Below are 22297 nucleotides of genomic sequence, written 5' to 3'. Positions count from 1 at the left end.
CTGTCTTTGAAATACCCCGTGCTGGACTTTGCATGTATCTGTTAGGTATTACTGCGTATGATACATAGATCTGGAATGCGGCCATTTCAGTGGAGACATTTTCTAAAGCCTAATTCTCTTAAGTGTAGTTTTCTGCTAAGGAAACCACACACTCTTGAATTCTCATTTCTCCTCTGGTCAGTAGGAATCAGCCTAGTTATCTGTCCCCTAAGATACCTCAGTGTTTGGTCATTTCCTTTGCTCGAGTATATTGCCTGCGCCCAGGAGAATTTAGCTGGTGTCATAGTGAAACATATCCTGGGAATATGATCAATTTTGGTGTTTCAATCCCTCATTTTATCTTTTGACTAAATTAACAATTTTAAATGATTTTAAATTCTCCTATGAACAAGGACGACTTGGGGTAACTGTGATTTATCCTGCTTTTATTAGTTCATAGTTGAGATAGAAGCAAGTTTTTCATGTTCTTAAAGCAAATGAAATTTTAGCCCTAGTTGAAGCTCATTTTTATGAAAGTTATTAGTGGAGTCTTTTGTGTTTGAAAAGGGAGCAGTCGTCTTTGTACCAGTAATAACCAGGATTTTGAAAGAGAAAGCAGCAGTGAAGGCTGCAGAGGGAAGTGAAAATGTGGCAGTGATGAGTATAGATTTGTCTCAGAGTAAAAAAAGTGTAGTGTGTTAATTTTGGAAGCATTTCCTTTCTTGATGTTATACCTTGCAATTTGAAGTTTTTCAGCATCCTAAAATGAGCTGACTTGACAGTCAGAAAGTATCATTGAAAAAAACGACGATTTGGCATCTTTAGCCAGGCCTTTTCCCTCCTCCATCAGGTGAAAGAAAAAGCAGTGGTAAATTTCAAGCCTATTTAGAGTGAAGTCATTTGAATGTAATTCAAATAGCTATCATTTATTGAGTGCTTGCCATATCCATATGCTTGGCTTATTTTATTTAATCTTTGAAATAAGCTGAGGACTTGGGGATCGTTGAGCCTGTGCAAATGGCTGCTAGGTATTGGGATGTGGTAGTTTGCAAACCAGATGTAGTCCCTGGCTCCTGGATGCTGCTAATCTAGTGGGGGAGAGTAAGAGCCTTACAAATATATAATTAGAAATGGGGGTGGTTTCTTGGAAGAGAAATTTAAAAAATTACTATAAAAATAGAAAGTTTCCAAATCTCAGACTTCTAGGGAAAATGTCCCTGGACCCCACAGTTAAGGAAACTTCGGAGGGGGCTCTGACATTACCCTCCTAGTTCCCTTACTTGCTTGAGAGTATAGCATTTTGTTAAGGGATTTGGGTGCGCCTGGCCTTGAACTGATTATTTAGGGTGGGTACTTTCCCCCAGTAGCTGCTCAACTCGCTTTATTATACATGGGCTTTTAATGTAGAGTGACCATTCTGTTTTAGATGAATAAAACAAACAAAACTAACCAACATTTTTCTTAACAAAATTCATTCTTCATTCTTTCCTACTTCTTCCCATTTATAATTTTTGGCTTTACTTAAAAAATAACAACACACAGCCCCACTGGTGTGGCTCAGTGGTTGAGCATTGACCTGTGATCCAGGAGATCGCAGTTCGATTCCTGATCAGGGCACATGCCCGGGTTGCAGGCTCAATCCCCAGTTGGGGTGTTCAGGGGGCAACCGATCAATGACTCTCTCATCATTTATGTTTCTGTCTCTCTCTCTCCCTCTCCCTTCCTCTCTGAAATCCATAAAGACATATTTAAAAAAAATAAAATAACAACCCACAGTAATATTTTCTTTTCCCTTTTTTCCTCTTATTCATTTTTGGCTTTTCACCCTGGTAAAATACTATAAAAATAAGTCTGCTAAATTTTAGCATAAATACACTGAAAGCCAACCATTGAAATGAGTGCAGTTTGGAAAAATGTTAGATGGAGGCACTTTAGAAAAAAAGATTTCATCATATCACAGGCTGCTGCTTTGAAATAACTCTTGTTTCTTTCCCACCTCGAAATTGTCATTTTTCCAATTCTCCTTTTTGGAGGTTTCAGTATGCAAAGCTTTGACAACGATTTAGGAAACTGAAATCACTACCCACTGCGTGTGACATTTGCTTGAAGATAATTCATTTGGCCCCAAGTTGGAAGTCGAGATGGGCGAGGCAAGGAAAAGTTTGCACGGGTTTATGGTTTAAAGGAAGGAAATTAGTCAAGGTGGCAATTTAATCGCAGGGTTGTGAGAAGCCTTTATCTGATGATACATCTTTGAATGGATTTTCTTCAGTTTCACATGGAGTTTTATGTAATGATTGGAATTCTTGGTACCTTTGCCTGTGCTGTGTCTTACCTCCATCTTCGACCTTTCTCTCACTTTATTTTGGGCTGATAGTTTGTTCCTTGCATCAGATAAAATAGTTTATACAATGGCAGAAAAGTCAACTCAAACAGGCTTAAGCAACAACCAGTATCTGTTGGCTCATCTAACTTAAAAGTAGAGAATAAGAGTCCGGCTCAGGGCTGAGTTCCACTTCTCAGGCTGTCTGAGGAAAGGAACTTTGAATGATTTCTAAATCAACCCAGACCAATACTTGCATAAAATACAATACCAGTGAATTACTAGGAAAGTGAAATTTAAAAACGCAAATATAAACCCCAGATTCTTAGTTAGTGTATTCAACAGATGTAAAATTATTCTGCCATGTTGCTGTGACTGTTTCTAAGCGTGCTTATGCTCAGTTTCTTTCCGACCTTGTTGTCGACTGTTCCAGGTTGTGGGAGCACTGCTTTGGTGCGGGCCTCCGCTGCCAGCTCCCGCCTCCCTCCCAGTGTGGTTCTCTTCAAGGTGACAGAGTGACTGCCACTAGCTTCCAGAACGATGTGTATCTTTGCTCACATCTGGGAAAAGAGCTTTCCCAATTATTGCTCAAACATGTTGAGCCTCACTTTGGCCGGATGAACTCACAGCCCCCCACAGTGATTAGGGGAGTGCTGCTGGGTCCCCGTTATATTTCACAGTACTCACGTGCCCCTGGTGCACAGCGAGGAAGCAAGTCGGCGACTTCCCGGCATTACACAGCCAAAAACTGCACACCTGGGCTTCTTTGGATTCTAAAGCTCAACATCAAATTGTCTTTCCCTACATGGGTGTATTGCCGACACCTCAACTGGTCAAATAAAATATAAAATAATCGATTTTTGTGAGGAGAGTGTTAGGGATTTAATGGTTTAGGAAAGTGGTTTATTACTCTGAGGGTGGAAATTTCTGCACATGGGGCCAAAGGGAAAATATACCCACTTAAGATCCATTGTAAAATGAGACTTAAAAAGGAGAGTGAAAATCCAGAATTGGTCTTAGATGGTGGGCATTGTGTTAACCTTGATATGGACTTAACCACCTAGATTTAATGTAGTGCTACAAAAATTAGCCATGTTTTAAGGGATCACGTAGGAATATTCGTAAGTTACAACTTTCTGCTGGTTCTGAAAACACCTAGAATTTACTCTTTGTGCCTGTGTTAAAGCTAGTGTGATATAGGATGCAAAATCCAGAGGATAAATAGCTGTTTTAGTTATTTAAAGGTTAAGATTTAAGGAGAAGTGATGTTATTTCACTTTTTCAGGCAATCTATAAAGTATGGGATTTTTTTTCTTAGTAGTTTTAAAGGGATTTATCATCACAAAAAGTATCTATTAAGCTCTTAATTGGGTTTGTGCTGTCTGGTACAAAGAAAAGGATTGTGTTCTCTTAATTAGATAAAGTGATGTTATGTGTCTTGAGATCTCTAAATCAGAGGCGCCTTCTCTCATGTTCTGTGTCAGTGTCTTGGAAATTTGTCATCCTAAGATTCTGATTATAATTTGTGTGTACATTTAAAATCAGTTGTGAATTCAGAGACTGAAATTTAAACACTTGCTTACATTTTATCCCTAAATACAGTATAAATATAGAGTGAGACAGAGGTGGGGTAAGTGGGGGGATGGGGTTGGGAGTTGAGGGGGGATGGGACTTAGGTGCATATGGGGCTAAAACAAGATTGGCAGTGAGTGGGTAACTTGAAGTGTTGAAGCTGGATAATGGTTGTGTGAGATTCATTCATTCTTTCTACTTTTTTATGTGTTTGAAAGTTTCTGTAGTCAAAGGTACAGGATAAAGCAAGGGGTAAGACATGGGTCTTGTTTTTAAAGTATTGAAAGAACATGAAACTGGCATCTGGAGGTTCAGATTCCAGCCCTGACTCTCTAATGACCCAAATGGCTTAGAGCCCCTCATTCAACATCTCTGGGCCTCATGGACTCTCCTGAGTTCACTGGGTGGGGTTCTCATTGTCAGTGGTCACCTGGAATGCTGTCCTCTTGAAAGAGACTTCGGGCCTGCACTCAGGGAGAAAGATTCCAGAATTACGGAGCCCTGTCTGTGAAGGGCATGGCTTCACTCAAGCTGTGCGTTCTCCAGATTGTAGTTCCAACCTTGGCGCTCCCTCTTCCCCGGGGAAGCGGGCAGCATTCTGTAATGCACGCTGTCGGTTTGAGTTGATAGAATTGCAGCCACAGAGCAAAGAAGCATCGTATAAGTAGCTGGGTGGCCTCATCCCTGAAGCTAATGCTGCCTGTGTGGTGATTAAGAGCCCAGGCCCTGGAGGCCGGGTTCAGATCCCAGCTTACTCGAAAACTGTGTCCCTAACCTGCCTTTCCCACAGGGCCGTGAGGATTGAAGGAGCTCATACGTGCCTGGCTCACGGTAATGCTCAGGAAATGGTAGCTGTCGTTTCTATCAGCTGCATTAGTTTTGTTTGCGTGGGTTTGCAGTTCCTGGAGGAGCCATCCTCACTTTCATCCTTCAGCCCTCACTCTCTGGAGAGCTCTGCAGTCAGAGGTGAGAGGGAGACCGAGGAAGGGAGCAGGTGACCAGAACTTGCCCCGTAGAGGGCACCTGCCTGCCCTTCACCTGGATGCCGATGGTCGGAGTTGCGGGGTGTTTGCCTGAGGTGGCACAGCCAGGGCGTTGGTGGAGCCCCATCGGGATCCCGTCTCCTGACTGCCAGGGGGTTCTGCTGCCCTGTTCAGCTTCCCGATGCCTCCGCTGGCACCCTGATCGCCGACTAGGGTGCTGTGTGAATGCTTTCTGTGTGCCTGGTCTATATAGTACTTGAAAACCTCCCCTCTGTGGAGAAGGAATGTCTGGTACTGCTCTAGCATTCGCAGGGAGGGGACATGGAAGTAAACGCGGTGTCCCTCAGGCTCTGAGTAATCGCTTAAGCAGCAGGGCTCCTGTCATTTCCTCTGTCAGGCCTGGTGACCTCAGGCCCTTGTCCTGGGCCAGGCCGGCAGCACCTGTGAGGCCCATCCGTCCGTCCGTTCCTTACAGCAGCCGCCTTGGGCCCTGGGCCACTGCCTCACAGAGGCTGAATCACCTCCCGTCCTTGTTTCTCACCCTCCATTGTTTCTCCAGCACCCACAGAGCAACATCCTGTGATTTTGTTTCATTGGTTTGTTTTTCTCCCTTAAGCCTATTGCTTTTCTCTTTAAATTTATTTCTTGATTGGTTACATTATCTTTGAATGTTTCTATTTATTTTCTGTTCATTAAGCTGAAAATAGGTTTACAGGCTTCTCTGTTTATTCCAGTTAATAGATTATCCACATCTCTTTGCTTTTTCTGCAGCTTAGAGGCACTTTGTGGCTCATGGAAATTTCCTAGTAACGGGGGAAGTAATATCTCCATAAGACTTGACAGACTATATAGTGATTATATAGGCAAAATAACATACTAGCCTTAATCATTGAAAGTCTAGATTATATCCTGGGTTTGAATTTCCATTCATACTCTGTGGGTCTTTGGACAAGTTATTTGACCATTTTCTACCTCCGTTTTCTCATCTGTGAAATGGGAATCTCTGGGGGTTGTCAGGCACCGGATACTCAATAAATATTATGTTACTGTGGATTTCGTGATCTTATCTGAGCTTCACAGTACAGTAGTGTTTTGAGGTAGAAGAGGTCATTTTCTTCATTTTTATATTTCCATTAATTTATCTTTTCCTTTCTTTTTGCTTATTAAGAAAAAAAGGGAGAGAGAAAGAGTTAAGGCTAATACATTTCTGTTGTATAGGTGCAGCATAAGGTGTGATGAGCTTGATATTTGCTCTAAAATCTTCTCCTGGAAATGGCAGGGGGTAAGTCCAAGACCTCTTCCTGCATCTTTAAACTTCAGCATACTCCTGGTTCAGCGCAACCTGAGAAGACCTAGGGGTGGGAGGTAGAGTCTTTATGAAGCACCTCCTTCTGTCCAGTTTCACTGTCCTTGATTTAGAACCGTGGGTTCCTGAGGACAGGTGATAGGCCAGGGGGCAGTGTGGTGCAGTGGGCAGACACACCTGGGTGGAATCTTGCCTCTGCTTTGGAACTTCTCTGCTCCTCACTTTCCTCCTTTGCACAGTAACTGCCACAGGGTGATCGTGAGGAACAGGGTGTGTGTGTGTGTGTGTGTGTGTAGTTAGAGATGTAGATATGGCCTGATATGCTGTGGATGCTCAACCAATGTTAGTTCCTTTCCCCCTCCTAGTTTAAAATGTATGTTTGATCTGTGCAATGGAAATCAGCTAAAAGGAATTTCAGGCAGCAGCACATAGGCTCAGAGGCATTTTTGTGGGCAGTGGTGCCCTTCTAACACCCTGCCCTGAACTATCCTCACCCTGCCAAGAAAGGCTGGTCTTGTAGAGTTGGGACTTGCTTTCAGCCAGTGTTTCTCACGTCCAGGTGGGCAATAGAGTGACATTGCTCTGTCGAAATGCACATTCCGGGCTCTGAACCAGACCTACTGTCTAGGCATGTACCTTCTGGAAAAGCTTCTCTGGTGCTCCTGATGCCACCCTGGCTTAGAGCCACTGCTTTAGACAGACCAGGATGTCTTTCTAGTGTGTCTACAATATGATTCACTTTATGGAACTTTAGTTTGGGCGTGGCCTCTTAAGGACACAGCAGTCTTTTTCTGAGAAGAGAGTGTAATACTCTTGTATACTCTGCCTCAAGAATTGGGTGTAATTCTTTCATAGTAATATTAGCTAACTCAGACACACACATATATATGTATGTAATTGTTTATATATATATATATATATATATATATATATATATATATATATATAGTTAATCTTCTCCCAGGGATTTTTTCCCATTGATTTATTTTTAGAGAGTGGAAGGGTGGGTGGTAGAGGAGGTGAAGGAGGAAGAGAGAGAGAGAGAGAGGAGAGGAGAGGAGAGGAGAGGAGAGGAGAGGAGAGGAGAGGAGAGGAGAGGAGAGAGAGAGACAGAGACAGAGAAACATTGATGTGACAGAGACACATCGATTGGTTGCCTCCCACATATGCCCAGACCAGGGCCAGGGATAGAGCCTGCAACCGAGGTACATGCCCATGACCGGAATCAAACCCAGGGTCCTTCAGTCTACAGGCTGACGCTCTGACCCCTGAGCAAGACTGGCTAGGGCTGTGCTAGGTTCTTTAGGACACTTTGTCCCTAACCCCGCTCCGTACGGAAGGTAGGTGCTATGGTCCTCATTGTATAGAGGAGGAAACAGATTCAGAAAGTTAAATAGTGAGTCTCAAGGTCATGCAGATAAGTGGTGCAGTCAGGATTTGAACCCGTTCCTCCTCAGACTCCAAACCCCGTGACCTCTCCATAATACTTCGCCTTCTATGGATGAAAACTGTGCACTGAGCTGCACAGCAGACATTAATTTTTTTTTTTTTTTTGAGATATGATGTTTGTCCTCAGTTATTTGTTACTCTTACAAAATCTCATTTTTGACTGGACTCAGAGCGGCCAGCCTAGTCTTTGGCAGCCTGTTCCTGGCGTTTCCTCTGGCTCCCTTCATTCTCCTGGCCAAAAGTTCAGGATATTCTGCTGCCTCTTCCTTATTTTTCTCAGTCCGCTGTTTCTTCAGAGCGATACGCCGCCGTCTGTGTCGCAGGACACGTGGAGTAACGAGCCGCTGACTCCTGGGCGCTTGAGTCCAGGTTTCTTACCCTCTCTGTTCAGGGGCTTTCTCACCGCACGCTGGCGGACGTCATCGTCTTTAGAGAGACTGAAAAGCTTGCGGTTCCGCCAGCTCTTTGGGCCCCAGGCGACGAGGCCCGGTAGTATCAGTGAGGCCAGGACTGTCTTTCTGCCCTTATTTCACAGTGGCCAAGTTGAGAGCACGGGGATTGGCACCCACGGTCACCCCGCACAGATGCGCGCTTCCTCTGTCCCGTCCTCCTGGGTCTGTACCGGGGATGCCCCTACTCAGCACAGGCGGACACGACCGTGGGCCGAGACACCCCGCTTCACGGGGAAGCCTCGTCTGCCGTTCCCACCGCCGATCCGAGCCACATGCCCCTCCATCCCTCACCCAGAGCAGCAGCCGCTTCTGTGGCCTTACGCGTCTCACAAGAGGCATGAAGTCTGGGTTCATCGCCCGCTGCAGTGGGCGCCTGCAGCCGGGGTGGGAAGGAGACGCTCAGCTCCATCCTGGAGCCGCCACGGGAAAGAGCGGCAGGCATTAATTTTTAAGTAAACATTTTCTTTCCTACTCTAACATCAGGATTTTCTTTTGGATAAAATGAATAAATATCCTGGAAATGAAAGAAGCAAAACGAAATGAGGGAGCGAGGGAATGAAGCAGGTTGGACTGGTGTGAATATATAGAGCACAGGGATACCCCTCCTGCAGTGTCCTCAGGAGCTCTGATAATTTTCTTTTGGACAAGTCTGTTGGGGATTTTTATTCCCTTTTTTGTTAAAAATTATATATTACAGTATCTGGATCATGAAGTAGGAATTTGTATTTTTAGCTACATTTAATTCCTGACTTCTTTGCTCTTGATTGATCCCCTCAGTTGATTGTGCCTTCCGCCTGTCCCCTTTTCTTTTTTCCCCACCTGTCCTTTCTAGTAGAAGTTTTTGTTTGCCACTATTACTTGGTTTAAGGTGGATAATGTACATAATTTTTAAAAGTTTGGGGTTTTTTTGAAAAAAATCTGAGAAGAAGCCATATCCCATCAATTTATGAATTATAAAAAATAGAATGAGCTTTCCAACAAATGTTGTTGTTATAATACTTATGGTTCCATTTCCAGCTCAGCCATCATAGATGCCCCGAGGAAACAAACAACAGGAGAAAATAAGATGTGATCATATTAATTATGATTTCACTTCTGTGGTTAAAGAGATTTCCAGCTAGAGTGGGACTTGCATCTTAATTAAACAAATATTTCTTGAGGGCCTGAAGTCTGCCAAACCCTGTAGTAGTCTTTGATTTCACCTGTTCTTTGGGTGATGGTGCCATTTCTGCTTTGAGTTGATTTTAAAAATTCTTAGCAGCAGCTCTCAGCATAATTTATTAGGCCAGAGTGTAGGAAAGTTATTCCATAAAAGCCACTTTCTACATGCTTGAATGGTAACACCATGTCTGTCTGTCTGTCTGCTGTCCCATCTGTTTGTGTAGTGCATCTTTTGGATTCTCTCTCTTTTTCCTTTATTTGTCTTACTTTCTTGACTAGATAGAAATAGTACCAGAATTAGTTTAATTTTTAAAAAATTGAATAGATCAGTATTTCCTATCAGGTGGCCTTCAGACCATTAGGATTATAATCTGCTTGTGCTTGTTAAAAATGCATATTCTATGCCCTACCTCAGATCTGAATTTGAGAATTGCTGGCTTAGAGTTATATTTGGTCACTATGTATTTAAAAACTATCCGTAGAATGTTCTTTTTCTTTCTTTGAATTAAAAAAGTAATCTCATTTTCCCCACTGAATTAATGTACTCTGATTAAAAAACAAAAACAACAAAAAACACTTCCAAATAAGAACCCTGGAATTAGGTTTCAGAATTTGAGATACTTCCATTAGACTTATTGAAACACAAGTTGGTGTTTTATACAGTGTGCATATGAAGTTATTAGCAAAATATCAAATTACTTGAATTTTTTAAAAAAATAGAAGATTAGATGACCAAAGCTATTAATTTGAAGTCCTAGTGCAAACCACTTATGATTTAAAATGAGTCAGATGAGTCACAGAGTTGGACTGGGTGGCAAGACTGGGTAGAAGCGGATTCTGGTCTCTGCCCATCAGGCCTATGGCCCCAGGGAAGCCTTTTCAACGTTCTGGGCCCCAGTGTGCTCCTCTGTCCATAAGTGATTGCACAAATATACTGTGACCCCCCCTTCTGGTTCTGACTAAGTCAACTCTGTGGGAAGAGAAATCTAATGTTGACACATGGGTCCATATGTCGGAGAGAAAACGTTTTATCTTGGTTGGGGGACTTTTAAAACGAAATATCTGGTGGTTGAAGGAGCTGGAGTCCACCAGTCCATAAAGAATAAGAATATAGAAGTTAAAAAGAAGCGATTAGGAGTTTCCTGTAATCATTCAGAACAACAGTGCTGTACTTACCAACATTCCCGGTTATTGAAAGCCAACCAGGAAATGGACTTCCTTAAGGCAAGGACTGTGCTTTGTGTGACACAATCACTTGCTGTACTGTTGCCAGGTGCATTTGTACCAGTTTATAAATTCTAGTAGAAATGGGTGTTGGTGGGAGCTGGGCAGGGCCGTGTTTCTAGTGGTCTTATCTGAAATCACCACTGTGAGAGGAAAGAAACAAAGCATGCTGTCTTCATAGATTCATCAGTATTGAGTTAATTCAAACAGCTGAAGAATTGGAGAACTGGAGAGAAATTGGAGTTTAGTAAATGATTTCTTGCTTGTGCTGTTATAGTCCATTTCTTTCTACTTGTTTACGGAGAGAATGATGGATGCATCAAAGGGGCAAAGTATATAAAGTGCAGTGTTCTTAAAATCTTACTAATTTATGGACCTCTTTATTTAAAGGGAGAAAATTCTTACAAGTCCCCAGTACTGATATAAATATTTTTATTATGAAGTAGCTTTAGATATGCCGAATATAAAACTAGGTATAACTCCCTATGCCTCCAGTTCTTATATAACTATAAAACAATGACAAATTTATACAGTAAATTCAAGCAAATCTACAAAACCAATAAAATTCAAAGTAACATTAATTTATCATGACAGATATTAGGCCTCTTCTTGAAAATGTGGTTATGGTCTGACAGCCAGAGTCCCGGTTCTTCTGAGATTCTTGTGAAATTCCCTTCTCCCCTACTTACCTGTATTTGGCCCCTCTTCATCTAAAGCACCTTTATTTCCCTGGAATACATGATTTTGGTTTTACTTCTGCCTCATTTATTTATTTTTTTACTTGTCCTAGATGATTAAAATTATACTACATAAATGCGAGCTCACTCTTGGTCAAGCAAGAAGGTGGGACTTGGCGCCTAGTTGCACATTGGACAGTGGAGGAAAGAGACAGGTCATCGGTACCTGCAGTGTTGGGTTTCAGATGTGGGTGAGAGTCCACGGGGCCCTTCAGCAAAATGTGGAACAGAAGAGGAAAACTCGGTTTTGCAGAAATATGATTAGTTCAAGACTTAGGTTTGTAGCAGTATGGTGGACTGGATACTCTAACACACTTCCACACTGAAGCGTTGTATTCTGAATAGAACATTTTTAATACACTTCTGGGATTGTGATCTAAGATATCTCCAATGCCTCCTACCCTACCAACCAAGGCTGGGAGCTTTTTGTGTAAACAAACTCAAAAGACAGGTTGTCTCAAGAGCAAATGCTGATATCACCACTGTGGTTGGAGACTAAGCTTTGGGTCACTGGAAGATAGGAGAACCTGGATCTTACTAGGACTCATAAAAGAAGTTAAAGTGGCCCCAGGTAGATAGTGCCCCTTGGCTTTTGGCAGAAGCAAATGCAAATCTTTTCTGGAGGAAGCCGTCCCCACCTTAGACCTTAGGATTCTTCTGACTAAGGTCAACCCAGTGTGAGTTCAGAATCAAAGATCTCCAGTCCTACTGGAAAACAAACCACTAGGAATGAGAGTCACCATATACAAATAAAAAACAATAGATTTAGAGCACTGAGGAGTTTAGATATTAAAATGGTCTGATACAGAATATAAAATGACTGTGTTGGAATGCTTTAAGAAAAAACTGTAACTACAAGTAAGTGCAAATAGCATGAGATAAAAATTGACCAGACATATTATTTAAGTCATAAAAAAGAAGGAAATCCTGCTATTTGCAAAAACATGGATAGACCTTGATAACATTATACTAAGTGAAATAAGTCAGACAGTTGAAAACTATACTGTGTGATCTCACTTATATGTGGAATCTAAAAGAAACAACACCAAAAAACTGAACTCATAGAAACAGAACAGGTTGGTGGTTGCCAGTATCAGGGAGTTGGTAGTAGAGAAAATGTGGGTGAAGGTGGTCAAGGTACAGACTTCTAGTTATAAGATAAGTAAGTTCTGGGGGTATAATGTTCAGCATGGTGTTGGAGCACGAATGGTGTGGACATCCCAGAGTTGCGACGCTAGTAGCTTGGATGCTGAGTAGTCAAGAGAGAAGTCGGTCCTGGCAACAAAACATGGTGCATACATGTATGTGTCAAAAAATGTTGGATGAACGAATGGGTAGTTTACTGGGTGGTTAGATGGGAGTCATAGAACACCCTGGTAGCTGGGCCTGGCAAGGTGTTTGAAGTTACCCGAAAGGTTTGTATGATGTGTGAGGAGGGTCAGGAAGCCTTTGTGAACATCATTTATATTCTCTTGGTTATGTAGAAAGGGGCCCAGGAAGGAGCCTGAGAAAGTGCTTTTAGAGAGGTGGGGAAGAACCAAGAAGAACCTGAGATTAAAGGGTGGGGAGGTGAGAGGTTGCAAAGACTTTGTCAAGACGAGGCATATGTGTTCCTAAATAAGCACCAGCTTGCTGCATGTGAGAGAAGCATTGCAAATCACAAGGGCATCATGAGGGAGGCGGTACTTGGGCTGGGCCTTGAACGATGAATACTTGGCACTTAGAGTAGTAGGGTGGGCAGTGTAGGCAGAAGGAGTAACATGAACAAAAGCATAAAATTGTGGAAAAGTGTGAAGCCCTTGACAGTAATTCCTAATGGATCGGACTCTACTGTGTTCAGCTTCTTTCTAGGTCAGGGTCTAGTGTGGATGAAGGAGCATGTGTTCCCTAAGATCATAAGCATGCCTTTAACTGATCTTAGGTGGAATGGAAGGTAATTAAAGTAACAGCAGACCTGACCAAGTCTTCCCCAGTGCTCTAAATAGACCACACTTTGTGTATGATTTCCGCAACATCCTCTTAAATTACAGAATTTATGACTGAATTTTGGGATTTAAGTTCTGTTTTTAAAAACTTTAATGCCTATGGTGTGTTATTAAGATGAGTCATCAATCATATAACCTCCTTAGCACAGATAGTGGAAAAAGGACAGCTTGCTGAAGATCACCAGGTCGAGTACTAAGAAAATATGGGAAAGACAAGACTTGAATAAAAATCTCAGGTCCTTGATTTAAAAGCTGTTACCATCAGCCAAGTTATTTCACTTCTTCATGACTCAAGTTTCCCCATTTAAAAACAGGCATAGTAATAGTTCCTTCTTCAGGATGTGCATGAGGATTAACAGAAAGTACTTAGGAAAATAGTTACCCATTATTATAAGTTGTTAAATATACTTTTTTCAATAAGGAAATAGAGTGAAACAGTGGTTCCCAACCATGTTTTGTGCATCAGCATTATTTGGGGACAATTAAAAAAATTAAGATTGCCGGATGCTACCCCAGACCTGGTATTCAGAGTACTTGGGCTTTGGACTTTGTATTTTTGTGGGGGCCTCAAATTTGGGAACCCTTGCTTTGGAGTTGAGTAGTATTTTGGCCAATTTTACCTAGATATTTACTTTTTTCCTTACTATACAGTATTTTGAACCTTGGCTCTTAGTTTTTGTTGAGTATGTAAACTTCTAGGTTATTAATCCTGAGCAATGTGTGGGTCTTCACTCCTATACCTGCCTTTCTTTCTCTCCTTTTTTCCTTCCCCTCCATCCTGTACTGAATTTTTAGACAGTCGGGTTGACTGTGTCCTGGACAGCCTAGTTCCCAGGCCTTTTTTTTAAATAAAAATATTTTAAAAGAAACTTTTTAAGACAGACATTTGGCATGTCAAAATTGAACTTCAGTTTAGTTTCTAAAATAAATAATTCAGCTTTTTTTATCCTTAAAAAAATGACTGCAGGAAATACTTCTAAAATAACTGATATTCCCCTTGTTAAAACTGTGGTTGTTATTGGATGGGTTCCAGCATGTGTTCTTTTTCTTTGGGGGGGAGCGTGAGACGGTGTGGGGGGGGAGTATTCTACTCCATGCCAAAACATACACAAATCGTAATTCTTCATACCTAACAGCACCTTTTATATGATGGCAGTTATTTGGTATATTGGAAAATGGTGGCCTGGAGATTAAAACAACATATAAAGTGTTTACTGTCTATAGATCAATTGGAGTATGCCTTTTAACTTTTGTGTGTGGATATTTTTATTGAAAAAAATTATTGCATTGCAGAAGCAGCAGCCTTGCTACTTAAATCTATTTAGTTCCTGTATTTTACATTTCATATGGATGAGGAATGACTGAAATGTCAGCTCCATTGGGTCAGAAATGTTGTTCAGTGCTAAATCCCCAGCACCTAGAGTAATAGTGCCTGACACATGGTGAGTGTTCAATAAAAAATGTGCTAAGTGATGAGCTAACAATTAGATGACCAAAAGCAAAAACCACATCTACCACTTTTTACTAGCAGATTAGAGGCTGCCTGCATGTCCCATAGCTCCCTGTGCCTCTTACAAATTACGCTGCATCCCTTCACCAAGTCCTGATGGTTGTATCCACAGCGCCATATCTGGCAGCACTGTGGTTTCTTAGCAAATATTTTTTGACTGAATACTTAGTGCCTTGAAAATTTCTATACTGCTTTTATATTTGGTTTCATCAGTTGACAATCCCATGAAGTTGGCTGATAGTATCATCCCAGTTTTACAAATGAGGGAACAAAGGTTAAAGGAAGTAAGTTAATTGTCCCAGAAAGCCTTCGGTCATAAGTAGCAGAACTGGGACCATAACTTCTATATGTGCTAATTTCTTCATCCCTTGTTCTTTCCAGAACAGTCTTTAAACGTTACTAAGCATAAATTTCCACTCTCTGCCCTCCAGTTGAAATTCTCTTTACTTGAGAGTATGACAGGGGAGGTTACTGTGTGAAACCTTTTTAAATTGCCATAGTGTCTTCATCGTCAGCCACAAACTTTGTTGGGTGCCACTTCGGGTTATTTACTAATAGATTCTTTCCAGTTGCCTGTGATGGGTACCTCTGATAGATTCTTGTTGGAAAATAAATAAATAAATAAAAACTAAAAGAATATAAATAAAATAATAAAAGAGTATAAAATAGTATTTTATACTCCTCTCTCATTCATTTTAAAATGTAAATTTGTTGATACTGTGAATCTATGGTTTTAAAGTCAAATTTCCAAAGCTGTGAGAGGAATGTTCTCCAACATATTCTTGCCTGGTCCCCCTGGTCATTTTGAGAAGGGAGTTTCAGAAGTGTTGAATTGGCTTGGCTGATATTTCTGGCATTGGCCTCAAGAAGGAGAAACCTTCCCTGTGGCATCAGAATAGAATAAATAAAATGCTGGCCAAACAGTTAAGATTTTCACACAGTGGCAACATCTGGGCGCACATTTTCTCAAATGTATTCACTGAAGCTAAAAACCGAACAGCACACAGCTAAGCTTCTAAGTAAGAAAAGATTTCAAAATCTGCGAATCTGATCTAATTCTGGTTTCTGTGTACTAGTCTCTATTGAGAAAGAATTTGGTGACTTCAGTAAGATTGTACCCAATTTGGTTAGTAGGTCGGACTTCATTCTACCAGACTGTTAGATTTCAACCTACTGCCATTAGCTCACCAATGACTTTAAAGAGTTGTTTGAACAGTACTCGCCACAAAGCTTTAATTTCATTGTGCAATACCAACGAGAATCTTAATTCCTTGTGCCCGCCGTGGATATTAACCTTTGGCATTAGAACTGAGGCATAGACGGGAACAGACTGACAACACGGTCTTTCCTCTGGGATCCAGCCATGGGAATGTACAGGGTGGGGCAACTGGAGGCTTACAGTTGTTTGTATGGAAAATAATACAATAATTAACAAATAATAACATAAGAATAAACTCCGTGTTTCTCCTACTCACAACTGTAAGCCTACTTTTGCCCCACCCTGTATGGTGGGGATGCAAGGAGCAGTTTTGGGTGGAGAAAACACTTTTTTTTCTTCTGGTTGGGCGCCTGACTTCTCAGATGAGCCATTGTCTGGCTCGGGCTCTTGCAAAGCGAGATCACATCACTGCTCGATGCGGTGTTTTTATTAGCAGCTTCACAGTTCCTGCCTTTGTTGCGCCACCGCACAGTAGGCAAGGGTGGCGAGAAGTGAGCTCAATGAAGGCCTTTCAGGGCCCGGTCTGTTTGTCACTGCCGTCTGTCCTCTTCTCTCCCCTGCTTCTCAGGCTGTTCACATTTTGTGAGACTCTGAGGTTTCTGATTGGTGTGGCGTGGACACTGTAGGTAGGTGCTAAGGAAGAAGTGGAGGTGAGCAATGTTTCAAATTAATAATTTAGAAGAAAAGAAAAATGCTGCTTACTCTCTAAGTCCCATCAGACATCGGATATGAAGCAGTCGGATTATTTTATTTTAGTTCTTAGGGACTCTTGTTTTCATAATTTCTGAAATCACTACTGTGTCTCCCTTCAGACCTGGGTCCTTTTGGAAGGAAGCAGCCAAGCCTGGATGGCACACATCACTTATTTCCAACACTAGGGTGGGCCCCCTCTCTATCAGGGGGCTCGGTGCAAGTGTAGTTTATCTTGTTGAAAATCTTTCATCCTGCTTTGAGGAGTGGGAATGTGCTGTTATCAACAGAGTAAGTACTGGGACCAGAGAGCTTTCCGTGTGACAGGCAGTTTCAGCTCAGGACACCTGCCGGCCGAGCACACTGCACCCATTGTTTCCCCCACCGAACGTGTTCTGGGCAGTCCTTTTTAGCCTGCAGTGGAGTCTTGGCTTTTTTTCCTGCATGCATTTCATTTTTGGTGGAACACATTTCTGTCTTGTTCTTCTGGTTTTGCTGATATGAATTTAACATGTGCAGGTGGCTCATGCAAACTCGGTTCGAAGAGTGAGCACTGAGATGCTATAGTGGTAGAAAGAGCACTCAGTCAGAGCGGAGGCAGGCGACGTGGAGTCCCATCCCCACTCTGCTGGCTGTGTGGCCTCGGGAAAGACATTTGGCCTTTCTAGGCAGCAGTGTCCTCACTTTGTAAACTGAGGGGGTTGGGCTTCTCGGAGTGCAGGATTGCCAAGTCCCGGAGCGTTAGGACTCCACCACTGAGTTTTGTGTTTTCTGAGATGCTGAGAATCAGGAATGGAGTATAGCAGTCTTCACTGAGGTCCGTGCCCCTGTGAAATTGTCAGCAACACCAGGCGCTGCGTCTTTTTAGATGGATGCATTAGAGAGGGAAACAACCATGGTCTTCTTGTCCCTTTGTGGCTTCATGGTTTGGCATGAAGTAGGATAGTTAGAATAACAGTAAACATTTCGTATTTCTGGGAAAGTACTGTCGTTAGCCCTGGAAGTGTTATTGGACGCTTGGTTTTTGAACTTCTAAATTAAGAATTACTGAGTTCAGTAATGAAGACTTCTTAATTCATGAGCCCTTATTGTTCAGATAAGAGGAAGCCTACAGATCAGCCTAATATAGTAGCACACCCCATTTCTGATTTGTATTCCCATAGTATTGAATAAAAACCTTATTTTAAAATATTCTAATAATTATACAAAATTTGGAAAACATCAAGAAGGAAATACAAATATCTTCTAATCCCATGACCCCAAAATAGCTATTGTTCAAACTGTGGTGCCTTTAACCCTTTGCGGTCGTATGTCTGCTCTCAGCCACCACAGCAAGGAACCGTACGAATCTTAACTCTATTCATTCATGTATCAGTTCATAATTTCTCTGAAAGCTCTTAAGTGTCTAAGCGACCTTGTCACGAACCAAAACATTGCCCCGACATTGCATGTTATGTATCACTGCTCTTTCAATGGAACTTAATTCCGACCAGTACGACACCCATGTCCAAATTTAATACGACCGCAAAGGGTTAAATTATACACACTCAGTTTGTAGAACAAAATTGGGATCAAACCATACATAATATAACCTGATACCTTGCTTTTTTCTTGCTGTATTCTTTTTGAACTTATTTTTGGGACTAAGGCTTCAAATGAAGGTAGGGATTAATGTAATATTATGCTTGGCACGCATATGACAAGGTCTGGTTTGACTTATGGAGAAAGAATTATGGACCCAGTATCTGAAAATAACATTTGTCCTGTTCCTTCTCGAATAGGCTTTCAATATTTAGCATGTATAGATGTTGTCATAACTACTGTGATAATTAACAAATGAAGACTTCCTAATCTGTTAGTTCTTAATTGCTCACTCATTGCTTTTGTAAGAGTCCCTCATTTTAGATCTCTGCGCCAGAATTGTTATCTGTGACATCAGTGAGCAGACATTATTTTAACGCTGTTTTTCTGGATGCTGTGGGTCTTCAAACTGAAGCATGGTAGCTAGTGTGGGCCAGGCCACAGGTTTGGCATGAAGTAGGATAGTTAAAAGATTTTCTTTTGCTCGAATATATTTTACATTTGGTAATGTTTATGATTCACATGTTGAATATTGATTTTGTATATCATTTTCCTCTATTAGGAAATAAAAGATGATTAGTTTCCCCTTTGGATTATTTCACGTGTAAAATTTTCTGTTGCACCATTCATTTTGCATTGAAAATACATTCTAGATCCTGAGCCACATTGGAATTTTTTTTTTTTATGACCTTTCCCTTATATGTCTTTTGGTGGTGCCCTTTGAAGTCCTGAAATGTTTTCATATTTGATTGAGATTAAATCTGGGTTTCATTTTACTTTTTTAAAAAAACATATTGAGCAAGTTAATTTTCTGTTCAAGTTCCTAAGGGGAATGATTCCAGGCCTCTGTGTCCCAAGAATTCCGACTGAGCCCTGCCAGGACATTCCTGTGGTTTTCCACGGGGCAGATCAGTGTGCTCATGAAATTTTAGTTGTAGCTCGTGTTTTCTGTGGTTAATTAAAACATCTGGCTTTTAAATTTTCCACAAACAGAGCACAATCATTTGGCTAAACCTTTTCAGTAATGATTAAATACTTTAACCCTCCCCTCACAATAGCCCAAGCTTATCTTTAGGACACCTTATAAATTGTCGTCTTTGCTCATTAAGGATTTTAAACGTTTAGGAGCTGTTTGGGATCATTCTGCCTAACATATAGAGGTGAAAGAAAGAGAGAGAGAGAGAAGAGAGAGAAAATATCTTCTTTCTTCTAATGGCCTCTGGCCCTTGCCCCTCCAGGTTGGAGCTGCTGTGGGTGAGCTGCTGCGGTCCGTAGCCAAGCATGCTGTGGTCGAATCTGCCCAGCTGTGGAACAGAAACATTTGCTGGATGGAAAATCCATAAAAGAAAGCTGCTGTGAGAGCCTGAGACAGACCATAACTGAAGCAAGATCAGGTTGGTATAAGATAGGAGAGGCTGGACAAAGCGGCTTGCGTCAGATGGGGAAAACTTGTTTTGATCATTCCATGAAGTGTTTTTTGATCTAGCCCTGGATAATCATTCCAGTTATTTGAGATTCCCGGTGCGAGATGAGCGGCAGGTGCTGGGCCCTGCTCAGCTGCTGTACGGGGTGTCGCCTGCCCCCTTCCCCTCCGCGTCCCCCCGTCTCGCATCTTTCTCTTCAGAGGGGAGAGGGGGATCTCAAGCACAAATGTGGCAGAAGCCGCAAGCAGAGGTCACTCATGACAGCCTCCGTGACCTTGGCTGTATTTTGGAGAGAGAGCAGTGTCCCTGAGAAGCAGGGATGGGCACTGGCACTGGCATAGGCTTGCCCCGTTGGGTTCCCACTGTGAAGGGTGGGTCATGGGCACCTGCTATTTTAGGGGCGGGGCACTTCTGCGTGTGCTCCTTCAGCTCGCTCGGCCAGTTTTTACTTTTATCTCCCCCAGAACAAAAGCTGGCAGCACGTTCAGTTTCAGCACTGTGCTTTGGGCAGTAAAGTACCCATATAGGACAAAGGAGCAGAAATGTCCTTAAAGTAATAAGAATATAAATCAGTGCAAAACATTGGACCGCGAGACTGAAACTGCTTAACAGCCTCACGTGGGGCAGTAAGGTGGGAAATAATTCGCTTTGAGAAAGTGTATTGTGTTCTGGGCCCGGCACTGCAGACCTTTTCTGCTGGATGTTCAGTGGGAAAGGGAGCGTCGAACGTCATGAGCAGCTAACGCGTAGTGACCGCAAGAGAGCGAGGCCCCGGCCCCGAGCACCCGCGCGGCCCTGAGCGGCTGGTGCCCCGGCCGCCCAGCAGCCGCTTCCTTCGGCGAGTCACCCAGGTTTCCCTGGCAGTCCCCCGTGCTTGCTTTCTAGCCTGTGCGGTGACAGGAGGGGACCTCACTGTCTCTGTATGGACATGGGACATACGCCTGGCTAGTCAGAGTCCCAAGGATCGGTGTGTGGAGGAGCCCAGTATTTTCACTAGAACTGTTGCAAAGACGTTTTCCTTTTTGTGGGTTTGTGAAGCTGGAGCTGCCGGTTATCCTCTCTGCTGCACTTAGGGAATCCGTGCTGAGAATGAAGTCGGCACAGGAGGTCAGAGCAGGGAGATGGAGGAAACGAGATGAGGAGGGAGGGGTGACACACACGCACACACACACACCCCCCTTATGGTCCCAGGTTCTGCATCCCCTAAAGCCACCACTCCATTTTCACTTTTCTGGCAGGTGAGCTAGTTAGTAGGAGCGGGGTGTCCCATCACCCCTATCTACATCATTTTGATTGGTAATGCCTTTTAGGATGAGGTCTTAGCATGAGATGACTGTGGCAGTCCCTGTCCTCAGGGCTCAGTGAGAGGGTAGGCTAGGCCAGTGTTTGGCTAGCTGACAGTGAAAAATGTCATCACTAGAGGTAAGAACTAAATTTCGTGGAAGAGATGGAATTATGAATTCTGCTGGGTAGCTGGAGAGACTAGCCGAGAGAACTGTTATTTAACAAGGAGAAAAAGGATTTAGTCTTCAGGAATATTTAAAAAAATATTTTTAATACAATTACTTGCTTTTTGAACCTGAAAGAAAGGGAGGCTTTCCAGAGCCTATTGTTAAAATAAATTGCAGATAAGGAAGATAATTTCAGAGCTTGCTAGTCGTAGAATCTTGGTGTTTACTATAAACACAGTTGTTTCAGGGGCAGCCAAATGAGAGGTTATCAGAGAGCTGTCCAGAGTTTATTTTAACACCACGGGGTAACAGTTACTCTTCTTACGAAAACCTCAGTTGGCTTTCTGTTCTAAGCAGAATTCCAAATGTGTCATGAATTTTAAAGATTTATTTCCTCTTCTTAATGTTAGACTTTATTATTTTATTTTTTTATAGTTGGCATGGTTTGATTTTTTAAAAATGCATGGACTTTATTTGGGGGAGGGCAGTTTTAGTTTATAGAAAAATTGAGCAGAGAATAGAGTTCCTTCCCCCCCCCCCACTCCCATCTCCACGTTTTCCCTGTTATTAACATCTTGCATTAGTTTGGTACATTTGTTAAAATTGATGAGCCAGTATTGGTATATTATGATTAAAGTCCATAGTCTACATGAGGTTCACTCTTTGTGTTTTACACTTTATGGCTTTTGACAAGTATTTAATGATCGATATCTACCATAACAGCATCACACACAGTACTTCCACTGCCCTGAAAACCCCCAGTGTTCTAACCATTCATCCCCTCCTCTCCCTGAATTCCTGGCAATTACTGATCTTTTTACTGTCTCCATAGTTTTCCATAATGTCCTATAGTTGGAATCATACAGTATGTAGCCTTTTCAAATTGGTTTCTTTCACTTCACAATATGAATTTAAGGCTCCTCCATGTCTTTTCTTGGCTTGGTAGTTCTTTTTAATAATAATATTCTGTTATCTCAATGTACTTCCGTTTATTTATCCCTTTACCTACTGAAGGGCATCTTGGGGGCTTCCAAGTTGTGGAAGTTACGAATGAAGCTGCTGTTAACGTTCATGTGCAGGTTTTTGTGTAGTCATAAGTTTTCAGCTCCTTTGGTTTAATACCAAGGAGCGTGATTGCTGGATTGTATCGTAAGAATATGTTTAGTTTTCTAAAAAACTGCTAAACTGTCTTCCAAAGCGTCTGTACCACTTTGCATTCCCACCAGCAGTGAGTGAGAGTTCCTGTTTTTC

At 42.2% G+C, this 22297-nt stretch overlaps 1 protein-coding gene and 1 pseudogene across 14 annotated transcripts in view; one reads left to right on the top strand and one right to left on the bottom strand.

The window, feature by feature from the left end:
- The window catches only part of APBB2 (amyloid beta precursor protein binding family B member 2), a 301427-nt gene that overhangs the window by 40092 nt on the left and 239038 nt on the right, over nucleotides 1–22297 (top strand). For all 13 annotated transcript variants that reach the window (XM_081154831.1, XM_081154835.1, XM_081154830.1 and 10 more), the window contains exon 2: nucleotides 19410–19565. The gene's annotated coding sequence lies outside the window, so the exon portion shown is untranslated. The remainder of the gene's footprint in view (nucleotides 1–19409; nucleotides 19566–22297) is intronic.
- Nucleotides 7793–8473, bottom strand: LOC308568908 (small ribosomal subunit protein eS6 pseudogene; annotated as a pseudogene). The gene has a single exon. The product of its transcript is annotated as a small ribosomal subunit protein eS6 pseudogene (transcript).

Source organism: Miniopterus schreibersii (genome assembly GCF_964146895.1).
Source record: "Miniopterus schreibersii genome assembly, chromosome: 1".
Taxonomy (NCBI): Eukaryota; Metazoa; Chordata; class Mammalia; order Chiroptera; family Miniopteridae; genus Miniopterus; species Miniopterus schreibersii.
The sequence above is the reverse complement of the archived record's forward strand: the minus strand, read 5'-3'. Positions and strand labels throughout refer to the sequence as shown.